Raw genomic sequence first — 21,820 nt, forward strand, 5'->3', positions numbered from 1 at the left:
GTCATTACTGCTGTTTTCTGCTCTTCCTGAACGTGATGGTGTTCAGGTGGTTCTGTAGATAAGAGACACAGAAGGTTGATGCAGCAGGTTAACTGAGGTGAGCTCGATAGAGATAGTGACGTGACCTTATATGTATGTACGTGTGTGTGTGTGTGTGTGTGTACGCGTGCAGTCACTGCTGATGACTCCCTCCTCATCTGGTGGGATTAAGCTGGCATTAAGTCCAGTTTCAGAGGGACCTCTCTGTTTCTCCCTAATTTAAAATGACAGCATTTAAATCCATGTATAGAGCTTAAAAACCTATCATGGTAACCCACCCTCCCTAACCCCAGGATAAAGAGATACTATAAGTACATGCACACGAGAACAGGTTTCTCATTGCTTAAATTAAATTTATTTACAAAATGCACGCATCAACTGACCTCAGTTCCTACTGAAGATTTCCCTCATATCCAAACTTCAACTTTAAGTTTAATTGAGTATTTTTTAATATTTTTTTTTTAATATAATTTTATTTAAAAAAATTTCCCATTTTCTCCACAATTTAGCACAGCCAATTACCCAACCTACTCACAAGGACTCCCCCTATCACTAGTGATGCCCCAACACACCAGGAGGGTGAAGACTAACACATGCCTCCTCCGATACATGTGAAGTCAGCCACCGCTTCTTTTTGAGCTGCTGCTGACGCAGCATTACCGAGTAGCATCACAGCGCACTTAGAGGAAAGCGCAGCGACTCGATTCTGATACATCAGCTCACAGATGCCCTGTGTTGCAGACATCACCCTAGGAGTGATGTGGGGAGAGAGGGCCATCTACCCACCCGGAGGGAGCAGCTTGATGGCAAAGCTGCATGAGCGGAGGTTCGAACCTGCGACCTCCCGCTCATAGTGGCAGCACTTTAGACCGCTGGACCTTTCAGTGCCCTCAGTTGAGTGTTTTTATTCAGTATTTTTACAGCTGGTTTCCCATCCAAAAAATATAGAGGGTCTGCTTAATACATAAGTGCACTCTGAGCTTGTTAACAATTTACATTTTAAAATACACTAGTGCATCTTAAAAAAAATTAATATCATAAAAAAAGTTACTTTATTTCAGTTATTCAGCCCAAAATGTGAAACTCATATATAGACGTATTAAACACAGAGTGATTTATTTTAAGCATTTATTTATTTTATTGTTGATTATTATGGCTTACAGCCAATGAAAACCCAAAAATCAGTGTCTCAGAAAATTAGAATATTATTTAAGACCAATTGGTACTTTTGGCAGTGTGGGCAGTGTGCCAAGTCCTGCTGGAAAATGACTTTGGACTTGATATAGAACACAGTGGATCAACACCAGCAGATGATCACATGACTCTCCAAGCCATCACTGATTGGAGGAAACTTCACACTAGACCTCGAGCAGTTTGGACTGTGTGTCTCTCCACTCTTCCTCCAGACTCTGATCCCCTGATTTACAAATGAAATGTAAAATTTACTGATGATCAGTGATGGTTTGGAGAGACAGGTCATCTGCTTATTCTTTATTGTGACATCATAATGAGGGAGCATCCAAATGGCTCATAAAGAAGTATATAATTCTTCTGACACCGAAATCTTTCAACTCTTTCTATTTTTTGATTCACAGAAAATGGATGGACGGATTTTTTTCGCATTTGGAGTATTTACAGGAGAAGTCAAAAGGAGACCCAAGTGGAAATATAAAAGCATGCAAAAGTAAGTTTTGCATAGTACGTCCACTTTAATGTCAGATTATACATCCTGATCAAAGGAAAAATTATTCTAAATGGTTCGTCCAAAATCATTTGTCCTGCGTGCACTCACACAGTAAGTGCATAAAACCAAAAAGCCTTTCTGGTTGTTTGGCTCTGAACTAAATTAAATTCTTGGAAAGTGTCTTGAAAACAAGTGACAGATTAATATATTTTACTAAGTAAAATGAAAATAGTGCAATAGTGCGTAACAGCACATAATGTGGAGCTTTGTTTCTGTGATAAGTCGTTTTCCGTTATCTGTTAGTGGACCATTAGGGAGTATATTTTAGTGTTGTCTATTGCATAACAAATACAATCCTTTCATTCATTTATTCAGCATCCATTGTGAAGATCCGCAGTATAATCACAGTTTAGCTCGGCCGGGGACAGCGCCGTTGGCTCGGCCTGCGTCTGTGCGGAAATATAATAAAATACACCGCACCACGTTCGGTGGACAGATTAAAAGATTATTAGGAATAAACCCCCGTGAATTAGCCAGCTGTGCTTGTCTTTTTACTGCCTGTACTGCTGGCCTTGTAGCTGCGTCTAGGACAGAAATTCCTGTTATGTGATTAGCAAATAGCCCCCCCAACACCCGCACACTCCCCGGCCCTCTGATTCACTACAGCTATGAGAACTATTATATCAGAATTCAATCCCCATCCTGGTCTGGTGGAGCCATTGCCAGAGTGGCTGTTGGCGCTGTAATCAGTCAAAGGCGAAGGCTGGCGAGATGATGGCTCACTTAATTACCACACAACTACTGCCCAGTCACGTCCTTACTGAGGGTGAACCTCAAAAAAAATTACAATATCATTAAAAAGTTACTTTATTTCTTTTATTGTTAATAATTATGGCTTCCAGCCAAAGAAAACCCAAAAAATCAGTGTCTCTGAAAATTAGAATATTATATAACTAAGACCAATTGGTACTTTGGACCAAGTCCTGCTGGAAAACGAAATCCACATCTCTATAAAAAGTGTCAGCAGAGGGAAGAATGAAGTGCTGCTGTAAGATTTTTCAGGAAAACAAAACTCCACTGACTTTGGACTTGATTTAACACAGTGGACCAACACCAGCAGATGACATGGAACACTGGAACAAAGTAGTAACATATGTTCTGAGACAAACAAACAAACAAACAAACGAAGAACACCTGAGGAAGAACTACAAATGAGAAACAGGTGGAAACACTAAAGATGGTTGAGACAAAGGAGGAGACATGAGAAACAAAATGAGCACATGGTGAAGAAAATAAGCAGAGCCAAGACAAAGAGAGAACAAGAAAAAGGACAAAGCTATTTAAAATTAGCAGTGTTCATTCCTAACACCACAAATCTCAGCTAAATTCGCACCAACAGCTACTAAATTGAGAATACCTATAGAATGTTCTATATTTCTGCATAAATTTGACCTTCTGTGAAACTTGGTGGCGGTAGTATCAGGTTTTGGGCTTATTTTACTGTATCTGGTCCAGAACAGCTTGCCTTGATTGATAGAACAATGGATTCTGAGGTATATCTGAGAATTGTACTGAAAAACATCAGGATATCCTTCCATGAAATAAATCTCAAGAGAAGGTGGGTCATGCAACAAGACAACGACCCTAAATACACAACCCAATCTACTAAAGAATGAATATAATTTGCACAAAACTGTACTCTAGACTGTTCATCTCTCTGGAAGCACACACACACACACACACACACACACACACAATGATGTGGATATATTGAAACTTGGTGGTGGTAGTATCAGGGTTTGGGCCTCTTTTACTGCATCTGAGCTAGAAAAGCTTGCTTGGATAGGATGGAAGAATTAATTCTGAGTTATACCTGATATCAGATATCTGCCCAATTTGCACAAGACTGTACTCTAGACTATACATCTCTCCGGATTGTGATGTGGTCATATGGTATAAAAATAGTTTAAAATATCAATATTTTCAATATATTGCCCAGCCCTAGTTGAAGAATGGCAAAAGAAAGAGGAAAAAAAAGAGAAAGAAAGAGAGAGAAGGGAAATACAGATAAAGAAAATAAGAAAAGGAGAAGAGGGGCCACTGTACAGAACCAGGGCCATCAAATAATCTTGACGACATCAGGGGACTAAAACTTTCAGAAAATGCCACAGGGTCATGTTGGGTAACGCACCTCTCGACTCCTCACACACACACACACACTATAATAAAGCACACACCGTCTGAACCCCTCCCCCTTCTTCACGGTGCCATTCTGAGCACGTTCTGAGCCCTGTGATCAGGTGAAAAAACCTAAGCCCTCCACAGTCAGGCTGCAGGTAGCTCACATGCATTTATTAATGCGCCGCCGCTCTGATTTATGCCTCAGACCTGCGAGTTTCTTTGTTCAAATATTTGCGTGCAAGCGGCTGCTGGCTCAGATAAGCAGGCGGGAACGTTTAGCCTGATTCATCAGTTCAGCTCCAAACACACCGCTGATGCATTCCAGCGGTGGAAGAGGAGGCAGCGCTCCTTTATTCTCTCTCCCAGGATCCCACCGGCACCCAGGAGCGGTCCACATGAAGCTGCAATAAATAGCATCTTCTCCATTCTGTCATTCAGCATGTGTGAGCTCTAGACAGTGCATCCACAGGGCCTTAGCTTAGCACAGCATCTCAATGCTTTTAGAGCAACGTTATGTAGTACTGGATTTCCACCTTAAAATAGCAGCTTCAGGATCATGCTGAGGTTCCTTTTACTGTAGTAGTTAGAATAGTATCTGTGTCATTGCTACTCTGGGCTTGGCATGTCAGGATCTGCACTGTGGAACTTTGTTGAAATTGGTATGACAACACATATTAGAGCACAATCCTGTAATATTTCCATACCACCTCAGTCCACATGCTTATTTCTCTGTCAATGAAGGTTCTGTATCCCTCAGCTTGTCCAGAAAAGCATGTGTAAATTGTGTTCAAAGAGAAAATTACACTTTTTAACTGTAGGGGTAGCCCGGGAGCAAGACATCCCTAAACCTGCACACTGCTGCTTTAACGTTTAATATAAAGTCAGTAACAAGATAATATGGCATTTCTTAAATGTTCATGAATTTACAGTACCAGTCACTGTAAATAAATACTGAAGTAGTCTGGACTATGAAGGATTGCATAAGGAATCATGTAGTAACTTAAAAATGTCAAACAAACCAAAATAGTCTGTGATGCATTTAGGTGCTCTTATCTGGGGAGCTGTTAACTTGTGGTTGTTGACGCTGGTAACTCTGATTAACTTATCTTATGCAACAGAGGTAACTCTTGGTCTTTCTTTCCAGAGGTGGCCTGATTAGAGCCAGTGTTTTTCATCATAGTGTTTTTCAAAGTTCTTTAAAAAATGAAGGTCAGACAAGCAAAAAAAAAAAAAAATTATATATATATATATATATATATATATATATATATATATATATATATATATATATATATATATATATATATATATAATTTTTTTATTATTTATTTAGTTAGTTGAGTAGTTATTGCCATTATATGGATTAGAACCTTAATCAAATAGGAATATTTACTGAAATACCTGTAACTCTACCTCTTCACTACTTTACTTTACCTGATGCTCTCAAACTAACATTAAGAGACAAGAAATTCAAGTAATTAACTCTTGACGAGTTCAGCACAGCTGTTAACTGAAAGCCTGAATTCCAGGTGACTTTACCTCATAAAGCTGACTGAGAAAATCCAGCAGAGATGTTCAAAACTGTCATTTAAGCAAGAGGTGCTACTGTGAAGAGTCTAAAATATAAAAACATATTCTATAGTCCCAGTTTACACCTACATTAATGGCTTATGTGAGGGATCTTTATCATGTCGTAACTGCAAAAGTTCATAAAGAGACAATTTCAACAAGCACATTATACAAAGGTGAGAAACCCATATTTATTTTATAGTCCTTACATTAAATGCCACCGACTATGTAATGAAATGTGACCAGCAAACTGTAGCGCATGCAAATCAATAAAGGCTATGACAGAATTCACTTGCTCAAAATCAACATGACCAACATCAATATACTAATGTCTACAACTAAAGTACTCTCAATTACAGCGGCCCCAATCATGAAAAGTGGCCCAATCAATAAATTCTTATCAGATTCAGTTTCTTCAACAACAAGCTGGCCACTTTGCAGTAGGGTTGCAGTAGGTGTGTGCTTGCGGTAGTTAGATGTATGAACTTATTAAACACAAAATGATAACACAACAACAGCGTGATCAAAGGAAAAAAACATCAGAAAGGGCAATAAAAAGTTGCATTGGAAGCACATATGGATAATTATAATGACATGCCAAACTCATGGGACAGAAACTTTTGTGCTTTTGTGAGGGCACAAGGAACTATGCCTTGTGCGGCTCGAAATGCGCAAAAGGGATGTACTCATTTTCTTAATTAACGTGAACTAAAACAATCAGTGTGCCAGTTGCCAAAACCTTTAAGAGCCAGATGAGCTCTGACTTCGGGGCGTTTGTATCTTAACAGCGCAATGCTATTGTGCATCTCAGCAGTGGATACTGACCTGCATGTTCACGCTGTGAAGATACACCAGATGTTATTTTATTCCTTATTCTGTTTATTGTTGATATAAATGTTGGATTTGTGTCCGTGTGTGTGTGTAAGAAGCCGGGACTAAGAAAGGATAGGACGGCTGACTGTTGATTTTAGTCAGGATTTTAATGAGTCAGTGGTGTACCTGTATTTCCTGCCGCCAAGACAGAAACATGCCAGATATTTTTACCAGAACACACCTCACTTCCACACCACCACACCTATCGCTGTATATATATATTCATAAACTCCATTGCTATTTAACAGCACAGGTGCAAGGCGTGAAAAAAACTGTTGAGGGGGGTTTAAGATAGGCCTACTGCCCTGCACCTAATGTTTTTACTACTCCAACACAACTGATCCAACTAATCAGGTCTTTAAAAGGAGAAGCACTAAAGTATGCAAAACTATCCTTACTGCTCCAGACTTTCACGGACAAAAAAGCCCTCAAAAAAAAACATAAAATCTGCATGGGATTAGCACACACGGACCACTCCGCTATACGGCACCGAGCTGTATTCTGCCACTTTGCCGCTCCAGTTTAGTCTTCACCGTTGGAAGGGTCGTGCGGATGAGTCATTTTGTATGGTATTTATAGCAGTTGTGTTCGGCTAGCTCAGCAAAGTATGCTCGCAGCAATGCTGACTTGGTTACAAGTTTACACAAGATAACAAACAGACCTCACAGTTAAGCGACCGATACTTTGCCCGGGGTGAAATATTTTGCAGGCCCAACAAAACTGGAGCTATATCTGTCTTCCTGCGGACTGGAAGTGTCTGCTGGACACATTCACTGATTATCTACAGATGGTCTTCAGCCTCCTTAAAAAAATATGCTATTCTTAAAGGACACCCAAAGAGGTCACAGTCTTTAAGGGTTAGACTTAAGATATACTTGTTGTTTAGCCAAAGTACTGGTTCCAAAACTACTTAAAGTAACGTAAGGGGGAAAAAAAAATGCCATTAAGAACAAAAGCGTAGGCCACGCCCACAGAGTCCTATAGTGCACTAACTCCCCCTCCCCAAAACACATTTTTCTAAAAGCCATAAGGACTATAATGTTATATTATTAAATTCGGCATGCACTAGGCTGCTGCTCCCTGTTTCAGCTGAATATATGAACATTGTAAATTTATATATTTTAGTAGAATGTAAATATATTAAAAAAGCTTAGTTGGACTGGAGTTTGTCTGGAGTTCTCTTGCGTCTCTGCACAGATCATCTTCATACTAGGCTGCATACGTCTGTGCAGGTGTAATGGATCACAGTATAAACCAATAGGGAGTCGGAATAGTATATATGTTTATACTTCTCTACATCCAATCACAATCAGATTCACTGTATCTGGATGGAGAGATTTATCTGGATAGGGGTTTTATTAATTGATAAGAAGCTGGAATAAAATCAAGCTGAAATGAAATAGGAGTAACAAGGCTATTTTTAAAATATAAGGAGTAGAAAGTTCAGATAATTGTGTGAAAATGTGAGAAGTAGAGGTAAAAAGTCATCTTAAAAATAATAATTATTCTTAAGTAAGGTAACAAAGTATTTGTCCTCCGTTTTTTGACATTTCTTTGGTGCTCCTGTAGACAACTGGCTGCGTTGTGTACGTAACTGTTTACATACATGCCTGTGTACTATGCGTGTTACTGGAGGCTTCCACTAGAGGGCAGCTCAGGCATCTGATGACTGCTGGACAAATCACACCATCAGCTCCCTGAGTTTGAGTGGATCCATTTCTAAAGCTGTGCAGGCATTTAGTATTCCTTAATATCTTGATTCACAATGGTGTGTGTACTGGGAACACATCATAGAAGGCATTACCATACACAGTGGACAACACAGTGGGTGGTAATGATCATGACTGGTTGCATCTGGCTAGAATTGTCCATGCCAACAGAAAAGAGACTGTGGCAGAAATCACCAACATCCACATTTATTGCAGAGAGAAGAGACCTCACACACATATACTTAAAGCCACTGAGCAGTCAGTAAAGTAAGTGTCTGCTTTTTTTTTTTCTGTAATGATTTTATGCTAATTCAGAGCATTAACATGCCTGTTTTTCCAAAGCTGTTATCTTTCAGAGCAGGTTCCTGAGCTTCTGGTGTTTTGCATGTGTTAGCCACAGCCCGGGTCAGCACAGGACTAGAAACCGCCTCACATTAGGCCCACTCATTTCCTCCGGCACTGCCTTTACTACACTGACTAAAATATTCTTAACCTGTTAAAATGTACATATTCCTGTAAAAAAAAAAAAAAAATACAATAAAAGGAAACTTATGTAGGTCTTATTTCCTAGGACTGAGAACACTTTATGTATGAACATTTTGCATTTTTGCTGCTTACTGCTTCTGTGCTCCACAGAAAAAATCACTGGTTTAAATACCAGTCATGCAGCTTGCCATCAGCTGCTGGAGCCCTGAGAGAGCACAATCGACCTTGCTCTCTCTGGGTGGGTAAATGGCGCTCTTTCCCCTTATCACTTCTAGGGTGATGTCGATCAGCACAAGGCGTCTGTGAGCTGATGTATCGGAACTACTCGGCAATGCTGCAACAGCACCAGTATGAAAAGGAAAGTAAAGTTTGCAGCTACAATAATCTATTATAGACTACAATAATCAAGCGTGTAAAGTTTTATGGTCACAGTAAACGTTCACTTGACTGGTCGGCAGGGCCAGATTCAGCTTTTTTTGTTTTGTTTTGTTTTTTTACAAAATTACAGTTCTTGCGTCACTTCCTGTGTCCTACATTTTTAACTGTCCCATGCTAAATGAAAAATGTTTTTTTTAAGAAGCTCAATAAAAAATATTTCTATTAAATACCTGACATTTCCGAAAAATTAGGCATCATACAGTGGGTGGGTATTATACAGTAACCTCCATGCCTCAAAGAGTTAAAGAGGAGGGATTGGAAAGCTTTGGGCCAGAGTAATGGGGGTTGTAATGTTATAGGCCACCATAAATGGAGGTTTAGTGGAAGATAATGTAAAAACGATTAATTCTGATTAAGTAAAGATATTATTACAAGCATCTGTGTTGGTTTCTCCATCATGTAATTTTAATGTAATATTATATAGGGCCATTACCTCACTTTATTGTATCATAAATATCCAGACAGCCATTTAAAAGCTTGTTGCAATAAAAGGTTAAAGCAAACTCAACCATTAAAATAGGCATTTAGGCACCTTTGTGCTTGTATAAAAAAAAGAACACTGAACTGACCAACACCATTGCCCGGATGAATTGGAAAAATGGATGGAAACCAATGCTAAAAAAATTTATCTGCACTTATATCCCTTATCCTATTCTTCATACACTTCATCATCAGTGGCTCGGTAAATATGATTAAACTCTAAAAGATCAAAACTGGCCCCCTGCTCCGTGCAATAGAAATGGAAATCAATATCACTATAGAGGAGCATTCAGCCATTTTATGGCCATGGTGTCAAATTGGTATTGATCAGAAGGGTCAGTGCCGTGAACGTGTTCGGCCAGGGTCAACAAACCAATGAGGTGAGGTCAGTCAAAGGTACGACCACCATTAGCTAATCCAAGCACAGCCTGGACACTGGGCACGCCTCATGAATCAACTGGTCAGTCAGAATGAGCATTCAAACCACACAGACATGCCAAAAGTCATGAGACATGAACGAGCATGGTGTTCCATGAGTCTTCCATGAACTTATGAAAGCTTAATAATGCTGCACGGACCTGTGGGATATGAGTGTTTTAAGTATTTTTTTGAGTTCAGTCAAAGTCACTTGTAGGTTCAGAAGCACAATTCTAGCCAGATGCCATGGGTCATTAACATTACAGTAATGCCTTCTATGAATTATCTCAGGTACACATGTGACACTGCGCATTGAGGAACGTTAAATGCACATAAATCCTCTTCTAGACACTAGTCCTGGTCTCTGAAGCGAGACAGCACGTCATATATCGCGATATGCATCGTAAAAACAACAACATTGCAATGTCAATTTTTTACAATAAACACTACTATAAACACTTCAAGTGTAAAAACAATCCATCCATCTGTTTTCTGTGAGTCACATGCCTATGAGCAGTTTCTTTGGATGTTTTCTTATTGTGACGTCACACTAAGGAAACCTGCATAGAACCACCCTGGCACCACCCCTGACCCATCAACCTCCACCAGAGCCCCACCCACTAAATCAGTTGAAGAAACACCATGTTGGTCTGCTGGTTGAGAACCTCAGACAGCATATAGCAGGATAAGCAAGCAGACTTCGTCTGAAGGAGGGATCTTTGTGCTTCTAACACAATTAAGCATGACTACTAATACTACTACTAACATGAGGTAAACCCTCAGCATATACATGATGTGGCTGGCATCAGCTTATTTGCATAAAAGTGTCTAAGCCCATAAACGGCTCATGCTGAAAATGACTGAAACTGCAAGAAGAGAGCTGAGATCTCTTTATGTAAGAGCGATTTTGTGCAAATACCTTAATGAAGATGTTTTAACCCTAAAAATTAAATAACAGTCTCTTCATATTATTTTAAACAATTAAAAAAAAAAAAAAAAAAAAAAAAAAAAACAGAATTCAAGACTGATCTATAAACGCTGAGCCACACATACAATGTGGCATGGCGTAAAGATTTATGAGATTGAATAATATACACTGCTTTTCAATCTCCCATCATGTCATTCAGGATTACATCCATTTTCATTTATTGTATATTCTATATGTTAACCCCTGAGACATGCTTGGATGAGGAATTATGAAGATATTGAACAAGAGTTCATCCTCATGTAGTTAAATGTTGTACATCATTATTATTACAGTCAGAACAGACCTGTGTATCTCTGTGTGAAATGACTTGAAAATACAGCATTAAGAAAAGAACAAAATATAAAAGTTTTTTACACATTTGTTTTGCTGGATTTGTATTTAGCAGTTGTTCTTTACATTGGGTCAAAGTTGATTAGTGAATAAACTAAAATAAATGCTAAAAAATGACTTTGATATTGAATATTTGATATTCTCTGCACACATTCACTGCAAAGAGAAAAAGCAATAACACAAAACATGGGGGAAAACAGTAGTAAACAAAGCTTCTGGTGCTAATGGAGATCATTTTAAAACTGCAATTGTTCACTGTACTTTTGCCTGAAAATGTAATTTTTAAAAAGAGCTAGACAAACTACAGTTCACTAGAACAAATACATTATGAGTATTTTTATTAGGGCTGTAAATGTTAACAATGTAAGTGTTAACGCATGAGATTAATTTGGAATCAGTAACGCATTATTATTATATTTATTTTTTTTCCTTTTTCCTGGAGCAGTTTGCTTGTGGTGAGAACATTATCTGGTCTTGATTCGATCCATCTACCAAATATACTTCTTTTTAATTCAGCTAAACTGCTGGTAAGGCAACAGTTTAATCTGATATATCAGCCAGATAATATACTCCTATGAAGAAACACTGTCTCTGCTGCTCCATGCTGTTTACACACTGCACACGGTATGTGCTGCGTTCACTGTTTGCAGCTGTGTGACTCAGTTGAATAAATCTGCGCTGCACATCCCATTGAAAACACTGTGTTTAAAAGCGCAGCTGCAAATCTTTAGCGTTCTGTGTTAAAGGTGTTTCACACAGCACAGATATACACACTGGAACACAGAATCTTCTCACTATATTTACTTTCTTGCTCACGCACCAGACAGCTCTGACCAATCAGAGGAGATTATGTGCTCATGTGGTTTATTGGGGCGCATTTTGGTGCCTTTAGGTTTATGCCTGTGTGAAACTAAACCAAACTAACAGAGGGAGAAACGCTTCAAAAAAACAAACATATCAACTGATCCAGATCATAGAAACGTCCACAACTACAGGTGTGAAAACGCTCTTTTATACTAAGCAAATTAAGTTTTAATTTCACAAATCCTTACAAATCAAGCAGAGATGTTTAAAGTAAAGTAAAAAAAAAATGTTTCCTCTAGTAAATACTAGTAATTTAATCAAAACCACTAATATGAATATAATCGAATTATACATTTCTTACATTCACTCTTTTATTTACATTTAAATGTCTACTATAAAAACTAGCATCTTAAGAAGAATAAGTGTGATTAATTGCAGTTAATCACAGAATATTGTTGTGAATAATCAGATTACATTTTAACTGATCATTAACATCACTCATTTTTATATGAACTTGACATCTAATGCAGAAAAAGAGGATTTTTCTTCATTATTCTTTTCACTTCTTTCTAAAAAGGAAGTGGAGAGGTGATGCAGTTTTCACTATTCCCCCTCAGTGCTGCGCCCGGGCTATCACCAGCCACTCGTTTCTGTTTTATTCAGGCTGGCACTCTGCTCCTGAACGCCAAACCCATTTGTGCTCGCTGAGACCAGCTCTGAATGACTTCCACTTTCATTCCGCTCTCCATCACCCCGTCAAAAACACCTCACTCTGAATCTTACATAAGTAGGACTTTTGCTTCCTCTCTTTTTCAGAGACAGATGGAGAAGACCTTGAAGTGCCTCCATTAGCAGCTAATAACATCTGTGCTCACCTGCCGCTCACTGCGCCAGAGTCCGTTCTCTAATGAGCTGATGATCAGTCCTCTCCTACAACACCAGCTACATTTTCCAGCGGTTCTCCATAGCTTAGTCTGCCAGGATGATCCTCAGTGCGACGTCACCATCAGCCAAACCGCCAGCGGCTTTAGAGGAGGAGAAAATGAGAAAATGTCTTATTTTCTACTGCAAAATTTCAGAATCTAAAATGATTTCATATTACTACAGCTCTATTTTTATGCTATTTATAGGTATATATTTGAGTAAAATTAACATTGTTGTTTTATTCTATAAACTACAGACAACATTTCTCCCAAATTCCAAATAAAAATATTCTCATTTAAAGCATTTATTGGCAGAAAATGAGAAATGGCTGAAATAAGAAAAAAAGATGCACAGCTTTCAGACCTTAAACGATGCAAAGGAAACAAGTTCATATTCATAAAGTTTTAAGTTTAAGTTCAGAAATCAATATTTGGTGGAATTACTCTGGTGGTTTTTAATCACAGTTTTTTTTCATGCATCTTGGCATCATGTTCTCCTCCACCAGTCTTACACACTGCTTTTGGATAACTTTATGCTGCTTTACTCCTGGTGCAAAAATTCAAGCAGTTCAGTTTGGTGGTTTGATGGCTTGTGATCGTCCATCTTCCTCTTGATTGAGGTTTTTAATTTGGTAAAATCAAAGAATCTCATCATTTCTAAGTGTTCAAAGTCTCTTATTTTTTCCTGAGCTGTATAATATGAAATGATTCATTGTATTGTATTGATGGATGGACATCAACATGACAGACGGAAAAAAGAAAAAATGGGAAAAAATGGGAAAAAAAGAGAAAAAAAACACACGGATGACATTGTTGTAGAAAAATAAAATAAAATGCTATTAAATAAAAAGTGTTCAAAAACACACATAGTATCAGTAAATAATTTAATTTGTACTTTTAAAGTTAATAATGTCTCGTTTTAAATGTCAGGGCTCTTCGAATTCTAGGCAACAAGGTGTGGAGCTACTTTGAGCTGGATAACGATGGAAAAACGATTTATCGGGGGAAATTACGCCCAGTGTCACCCAGTCTAAAGATTGTTTGGACAAACTGTTGAAATTTCTGGATCTCTGAACGCTGTGGAAGAACGGAGGCGTGCTATTCATCAAAAAGTAAGAACTTTGGTACCACTTTTTAAAACAAGACTACTTTTATAAAGGGTTTATAAATGGTTTACAATTAGTTTATTAATGGATACTAATTAGGTTGTAAATGACTTTAAAAAATCATTAATAATCAGTTAAAACACAGACATACAGTAGAAAGGGCAACAATGACCTGTTGTTTACCAAATAGTGAACTATATATTACATAGCCATCTATATTGTTGCCCTTTCTATGTGTGTGTTATAACTGATTTATAAACCATTTATAAACTATTTATAAAGTCTTATTTTAAAGTGGTACCAGAAATTTTTATCATGTTTTACTGCACCAAAAGTATTTTTTTATATATTTTAATTTGCAATGTAGGCAAAAAAAATAAAACAATACTTGTGAAATAAAATGATTAAGGCAATGACTAATCGTTCCGCCATTACTGTAAGTATTTCTTGGACTATTCAAAAGCAGCACATTCTGTATCGCCAAGGTTAAAAGCTAAACACAGCATGATCCAGCTACGCCCACTAACATGCAGCTACTGTGACCTCCAATCTGTTATCTCTCTCTCTCTCTCTCTCTCTCTCTCTCTCTCTCTCTCTCTCTCTATCTCTCTATCTCTCTATCTCTCTATCTCTCTCTCTCTCTCTCTCTCTCTCTCTCTCTCTCTCTCTCTCTCTCTCTCTCTCTCTCTCTCTCTCTCTCTCCATCAGTGGGATGTTGGGAAAGATCTTAGAGAACAAGGGTTTTAGCAGGGCTGATACAGATTAGCTTCAGAGACACATTAAAAAATCATAGCACACAGCTCTGAATGAGTGAATGTCAGTGTTATATAATCAGAGAGAGAGAGAGAGACAGAGCGAGAGGTACTTTCCTAACATCAAAGGCTTTATTAAATTAAACTTTGATTAAATCAGCATGTTCTCAAAGATTTTAGAAGGGGGAAAGTGTGTGTGCGTTGGTTGTTGGTGCATCTATATACGAGTTTTTAGTTTTTTTTTCTCTCTTTTTTTAATACGTCACACGTTAGCCAGCGTGTTGTCACTAGAGAGAGCTAATGTTACACTTGCGTTAATTATTGAACTGCGTATCCCAGATTGCCTCTGGACTGAGCGTCCCTGCTTTCCTCCCTGTCTCTCTGTTTGTGTCTCGCTCTGTCTTTCTCTCTGAAGCTGGATGAAGCAGTTATGCTGAGGTGTGCGGGTGCGGCTCCATGGAGGGAAGCATATGAGCCCGCGGCAGGCCATGTGCACACACAGTCAGAGATGTGAAATGGCAGCAGAGAGAGAGGAAAAAAAGAGAGAGATAGGAAAAAAAAAGAAAACCCACACTGATTCTAGCTTCATAAAAACACTGCTGTAGTTTTATGTATTCAGTCTATGAGAATTGCCATCACTATCCATATTCTAAACCAGTGATTCTGGAGAATTTTCTAGATTACTGCATAAATATGAGCTAAAACATCATCAGATTTCATAAATTCCTAAAAGAAGTCCTAAAAGTAGACAAAAAAAAAATGATTTTAAACAAATGAGACATAAATATTATATTTAAATCATTTATTTTTTAGGAAAATGATCCAATATTACATATTTGTGAGTTGGCAAAAATGTCTGAACAGTTCATTTGAAGGTGAAATAAGATTCGGGTGTTTTCAATAAAAGCAATGACAATTAAATGAGAGTGGGCGGAGCCTGTTTTATTTACAGATCAAGGATCTATCAAAGTCTGCTCTTCACAACACGCATTTGCGCAAAAGTATCAAACAAAGGAAATACTGAAGAGCTTTAAAAAAAAAAAAAAGAGTTGTTGATGCTCATCAGTCTTGAAAAGGTTATAAAACCCTTTCTAAAGGGTTTGGACTCCACCAAATCACAGTCAGACAGATTACACAGTGTACAAATGAAGGAAATTCAAGACTATTGTTGCCCTCCCCAGGAGTGGTCAACCAACAAAAATGCAACCATTTCAAGAGCAAGACATGTAACAGTCGCTTAGGTCCTAAAGGATCCAGGGTGACTTCAAAGCAACTGAAGGCCTCTTTCACACTGGTGGTTTGTAAACCCCTCAGCAGTTTCTAGTTTACTGCATAAATGTGACCTAAAACATCATCTGAGTTCCAAACAAGTCGTAAAAGTAGACAAAGAACAAAGTTAAACAAATGCGACAAAAATATTATACTTGATTGTTTATTTATTAAGGAAAATTATCTAATTTAATTACATATTTGTGAAAGGCATTGTATTTTGTGCAGTATTTGTATTTTTTAGTATTTTTGTGCAATATTTGTGCAGAAAATTAAAAAATTCTACAGGTTCACAAACTTTCAAGCACTACTGCATCCAAACAGATAGACAGACAGACATAGAGAACAAGAAGGTGACAGATACAAAGTGATGGACAGAGAGAGACAAACACTGACAGAGTGAGAGAAATAAGTGCGCTTGTGAAAAAGAACAAACAAGGTAATAAGAGTGTAGAGGCAAGAAAAGAAAAACAGAGCGAGTGAGAGAAAGAGAAAGAAGGGATGTGGAAAACTCTAAGCTATTCATTACACTGATCGGAGTAAGTGAGGGCAGGGGGGAATTAGACGGAGAGTAATCATTACTTTCCCGCTGACCAATCAGCCGTAGTGTAGCGGCGCGTGCTGCTCCAACCAACTCATAAATTCCCACACTGACGCCAATACCGGCTAACGCTCCAGAATATAAACCATAACCAAGCAAATGAACAGCAGCCAGTGGCCCAGAGAACGACAGCGTGACTGATGACCAGCCCAGTCTAACACATGCACACAGAGAGAGAGAGAGAGAGAGAGAGAGAGAGAGAGAGAGAGAGAGAGAGAGAGAGAGAGAGAGAGAGAGAGAGAGAGAGAGAGAGAGAGAATGTATCATTTTTAGAAAGAAGAAAAGGCCAGTGCTAAGTGTGCAGTCTCTCCAAAATGGATTATTAAAGCTGATGTTGCAAAGAATCCAGTTTCACATGTTCGTACAGTGTTGCTGTAAATAGAATTTTTACAGGTGTGTTCCTGAACACGTGCAGTATTTTTAGACTGTGCATATTGTTAGCATATAGAGAGATTTTGTGCTTTATATCATAGCTAACAAAGCTAATTCCTATCCTGGTTTTTGATTGGCTGAGAAAAGTTCTAAGAGTACAAATTTATTGATATAGCGCTTTTCACAACTGACACTTTACAGCTTATATATGTGACAAAGACTCACATATAAGGGGGGGCCATCGTTTTAAATGAATATTAAGTCATTATGCATTCACACAGGTCTGATATATCCATGTGTTTAGCAACACAAGTAATGAAAGCAGTAAAATTGGATGCAATCAGTAGTGTATGAGATTTTTCTCCACGCACGCCAGCACAGCACAAGAACAGATCTGCACTCTATTGTTATTTTAATCTCAGTGTCGTCATGAGGGAGAGTCACCTGGAAAAGTTCTCTCAGCGTCTTGAAAGAAGGAGTTTCTGGAGGTGCTGAACAATAGCTGCTGCTTTTCCTTCACGCTGTGAAGCTCCAGCTCATCCCAATTAAATCACCTCAAATCACCATTTCAGTTTATCAGGTTTAGATCAAGGGAATAAACGGGAAGGACTAACACTTTTTACTGTTTACTACATAATTCCAGATGTGTCCCGTAGTTGTTTAATGTCTTTAATATTAAACTGCAATGTGACACAACTTCAGAAATGGAATACTGGATCTATCTGGTACCTGTTATCAGGCCTCGCACCAATGTGGCCTTGCCATGAGCACACTGGCTCTCAAAAGATAACATATACAGGTGTGAGCAATCCCAAGCCATTCCATGAGTTAACACTCCAAAATAATTTTAAATACTGCTTCCATACAATCCCATGACTTTTGGCATGTCAGTATAATATGCAGAATGTCAATCAACCCTCTCTACACATCAGCGCTCTGTAAACTCCAGGTATTGATACTCAACACACAGGCTGCACTGTATCGAGTGAGCTGAGCTACAAGAGAAAGATCTCCTTTGATCCGTCTTTCTGAAACAGAAAGCACATCAGAAACAACACCCTTCATCACGGGTTCTGGTTAGATGTAGGATGATCAGATGGAGCACTGGAGGATCCGAGTCCAACGCTGTGGGAATTAATTAGTCTAGAACAGCATCGCATCTGACATTTAGCAGCCCAAAATAAAACATTCTCTACAACTGTTCCCGACTGGGATTTAACCAAAGAACACCTAATCACTAAATTATCACATCATCACACACTCGTTCCCCACGTCTGAAGAAGAGGGATCAGATGATTCAGGAACAGAAGTACCATATTATTCAGATTATAAGGCGCACTATAAATGTATGTCTATTTTCTGGTCTATTGTCATATATAACACGCATTGGATTATAAGGCACCTTAAACGATACTAGTAAGGTTGCCTACACTTGCAAGGAAAAGTATGTGAATCCTTTGGGATTACTGGGATTTTTGCATAAATTGGTCATTAAATGTGTTCTGATCTTCATCTAAGTCACAACAATAGACAAACATAGTCTGCTTAAAGCAGGGGTGTCTAAACTACGTCCTGTTTTGGAGCGGCCCGCGAGGTATTTTAGAAATAGAATGAAAGTTGGCCCGCTGTTAAGCAGGTTTTTATAATGTGAGATTCAAAGTTTGAACGCTAGGTGTCAGAAACGGGCCAACGAGTCTAAAAGTGGAGAGGGTGCGCATTTCTAGCGCAGAAAAACGGGCCAAAGAGTCTAAAAGCGGAGAGAGTGCGCATTTCTAGCACAGAAAATCGGGCAAAGAGTCTAAAAGTGGAGAGGGTGCGCATTTCTAGCGCAGAAAAACGGGCCAAAGTGTCTAAAAGCAGAGAGAGTGCGCATTTCTAGCACAGAAAAACGTGCCAAAGAGTCTAAAAGTTGCCGTAATTAAGGGGTTCAATATTAAGAGACATCATGAAATGAAACATCGATTTGAAAAAACACTGTCAAAGATAAAGATAGTAAGTCAAGTAAAATGGTGCGTAAATGAAATAAAAGTAGGAAAATGTATTATTTAAAGTGATATATTTCATTATTTGTTTTATTTGTTTGTATTATTGAGTCTGTGGCCCCCAACAAAAAAGTTTGGACACCCCTGGCTTAAACTACTACCACACAAAATGTATATGTTTGCATACTTTTATTGAACACAACATGTTAACATTTACAGTGCAGGGTGGAAAAAGTATGTGAACCTTTGGATTTAGTAACTGGTTGACCCTCTTTTGGCAGCAATAACCTTAACCAAATGATCTGGGGTTAAAATCAGTGATTCTCGGATCATATCGGCGGCTAGCACTAGCGGTTAGCTGCTAATGCTAATGATGCTGCACCCAGCCTTAGAGCTTACTGTAAATAAAAATGATAGCATCTAACTCACCCAGATAATCATTAAATACATTTTTAGGAGAAAAATCTGTGTAGATTAATGTCCAGTGCTTGTTTTTTAAGAATAACAGTTTTGCTTAGCTTTACAGATCTCACCACCTAGCGGTGAAACCTGCTGAGTTAGAAGGAAAACATGGCAACACCCCTGTGCCTTATTAGTGTCACAAAATGCGCCTTATATTCCAGTACACGTTATGAATGAAAAAAAGACCAGAAAATAGACGTTTATTGAAAGTGCACCTTATTTCTTGATACAGTGCGAAAAGTACAGTAATACTGAGCCCTGTGGAACTCTGGGGTCTCTTTAATAGCTGGACCACTTTGATTACTAAGGCTTTTTTGACTGGTTACAGTTTTTGGAGCCAATCAGACGATCCCTTTATGTCTCTATTAAACCCTTCCATGGAACAGAACTGTGGTTCTAAGTCTCAGTCTGGTTTGTTAAAGCTCTGTGCTGAACTGTGTCCATGTGGAAAACCCACTGGACCTGATACACTCCATGCTCAGAACCACTCGACCCTGCAGTGGAAAAGAGGCCAGTGATGAGCAACATCACACACACTAGCTGTACTGTCATTTTCCAGTCACAGTCTTTTGATAACTGTATTAGAAACTTTTTTTCTGTATTTTTAAAGCACATGGGTCTCGGCTGATGTCTGTGTTAGAATGCATAGTTCTAGTTTATGAGCAAAAAAAAAATACATTTTGGTTTTGTGGTGAATACAAGTCCCTTAAAAGCCAAGAGATTAAATGTCTCTGTGCGGATTTAAAGGGGTTAAAGGAAGATTATTGTGTCTCGACAAGATAGTAAAATACAGAGGATCACTTTTTGTCTCATTATTCTTTATCTTATTCAGTTCCCTTCATTTCCAATATGACCGTAACACGATTTTATTAATAGTAGAGGCGTCTGCGTCACAGTTATTATGAGAGAGTGAATGAGGTAACCCTTAGTTTGACGTCAGTCGCAACAAGGACACTGCACAACAAATCAAAAAGCATGTGCAGCTAAAGACGGGAATCTTTCTGCTGTGCGACAACAAGGACGCCTTGGCAGCTGCTGTAGATTGAGGGTTCTGAATGTGCTTTCACTCAGTAAGTGACATTTAGATGGTGTTTTGTGTCTCTCTGTGTTGACTGCTTTTACTTCTAAGCAATGTACAGAACATCTGTGAGTCACAAATAACAGTATTTCCACTTTTACTTCACAACATACAGGGGTTGAACAATGAAACTGAAACACCTGTCATTTTATTGTGGGAGGTTTCATCATGGCTAAATTGGAGCAGCCTGGTGTTCAATCTTCATTAATTGCACATTATTGCACCAGTAAGAGCTGTAAGAGTGTGAAGGTTCAATTAGCAGGGTAAGAGCACAGTTCTGCTCTAAATATTGCAATGCACACAACATTATGCGAGACATACCAGAGTTCAAAAGAGGACAAATTGTTGGTGCACGTCTTGCTGGAGCATCTGTGACCAAGACAGCAAGTCTTTGTGATGCATCAAGAGCCACGGTATCCAGGGTAATGTCAGCGAGATACCACCAAGAAGGACCAACCACATCCAACAGGATTAACTGTGGACGCTGTAAGAGGAAGCTGTCTGAAAGGGATGTTCGGTTGCTCACCCGGATTGTATCCAAAAAAACATAAAACCACGGCTGATCAAATCACGGCAGAATTCAATGTGCACCTCAACTCTCCTGTTTCCCAAGTATATATATAATGTAGTATGAAGTATACTAGGATCAATGTAATTGTAGTTGACATGCAAGTGTTAGTATGCAACTTTTAATCTTCTGTTTTACCTTTTAGCTTATTAAAACACTTTTAGGCATACTTTCAGTAAAAAAAAATGGAGTACAAGTATATGCCAAATGTATGGCAGAAAATATACAGCACCCTCCATAATTAGTGGCACCCCTAGTTAAAAGGTGTTAAAAGCCTTAAAATAAATAAAATTTCGATTGAAGATGCATAATCTCGCTCTGAAACAAAAAACAGGGGTGCCAATAATTATGAAGGGTAAGTATAATTATATCACAGTTAGTTCCGACTCTGCAATGTGATTGGCTGAGAGTTGTTCTAGGAATGCCGTTATCAGCCGGTAATGCACTGTAACCCAAGCTCTCCATGTATTACTCCGCCACATACAGGTAACCTAACAACAATGCAGCGCTTACAAGCCAAACAGCGCAGCAGCTACAAACAGAGCAGCAATGGAACTATTTTAACAGGTGGAGAGTTTGTAACCAAACAGATTGTATTTTCTCCTCCTCTTTAACTCAAAATCTTTTAATAAACAGCGTATAATGGAACTGAGGCCGCAGCATGTTATAGCACTTCCTCTCTTGCATTATTGCTTAATTATGTTTAGTA

The 21,820-nt window shown here is 38.5% G+C and overlaps 1 long non-coding RNA gene across 1 annotated transcript in view; it reads right to left on the reverse strand.

Moving 5' to 3' along the window:
* LOC125782493 (uncharacterized) overlaps window positions 1–21,820 on the reverse strand; it is a 46,379-nt gene that overhangs the window by 15,251 nt on the left and 9,308 nt on the right. The window contains exon 3 of the long non-coding RNA XR_007425174.1: window positions 12,874–13,023. This is a non-coding gene — a long non-coding RNA (uncharacterized LOC125782493). The remainder of the gene's footprint in view (window positions 1–12,873; window positions 13,024–21,820) is intronic.

Source organism: Astyanax mexicanus, chromosome 17, assembly GCF_023375975.1.
Source record: "Astyanax mexicanus isolate ESR-SI-001 chromosome 17, AstMex3_surface, whole genome shotgun sequence".
Lineage (NCBI taxonomy): Eukaryota > Metazoa > Chordata > Actinopteri > Characiformes > Acestrorhamphidae > Astyanax > Astyanax mexicanus.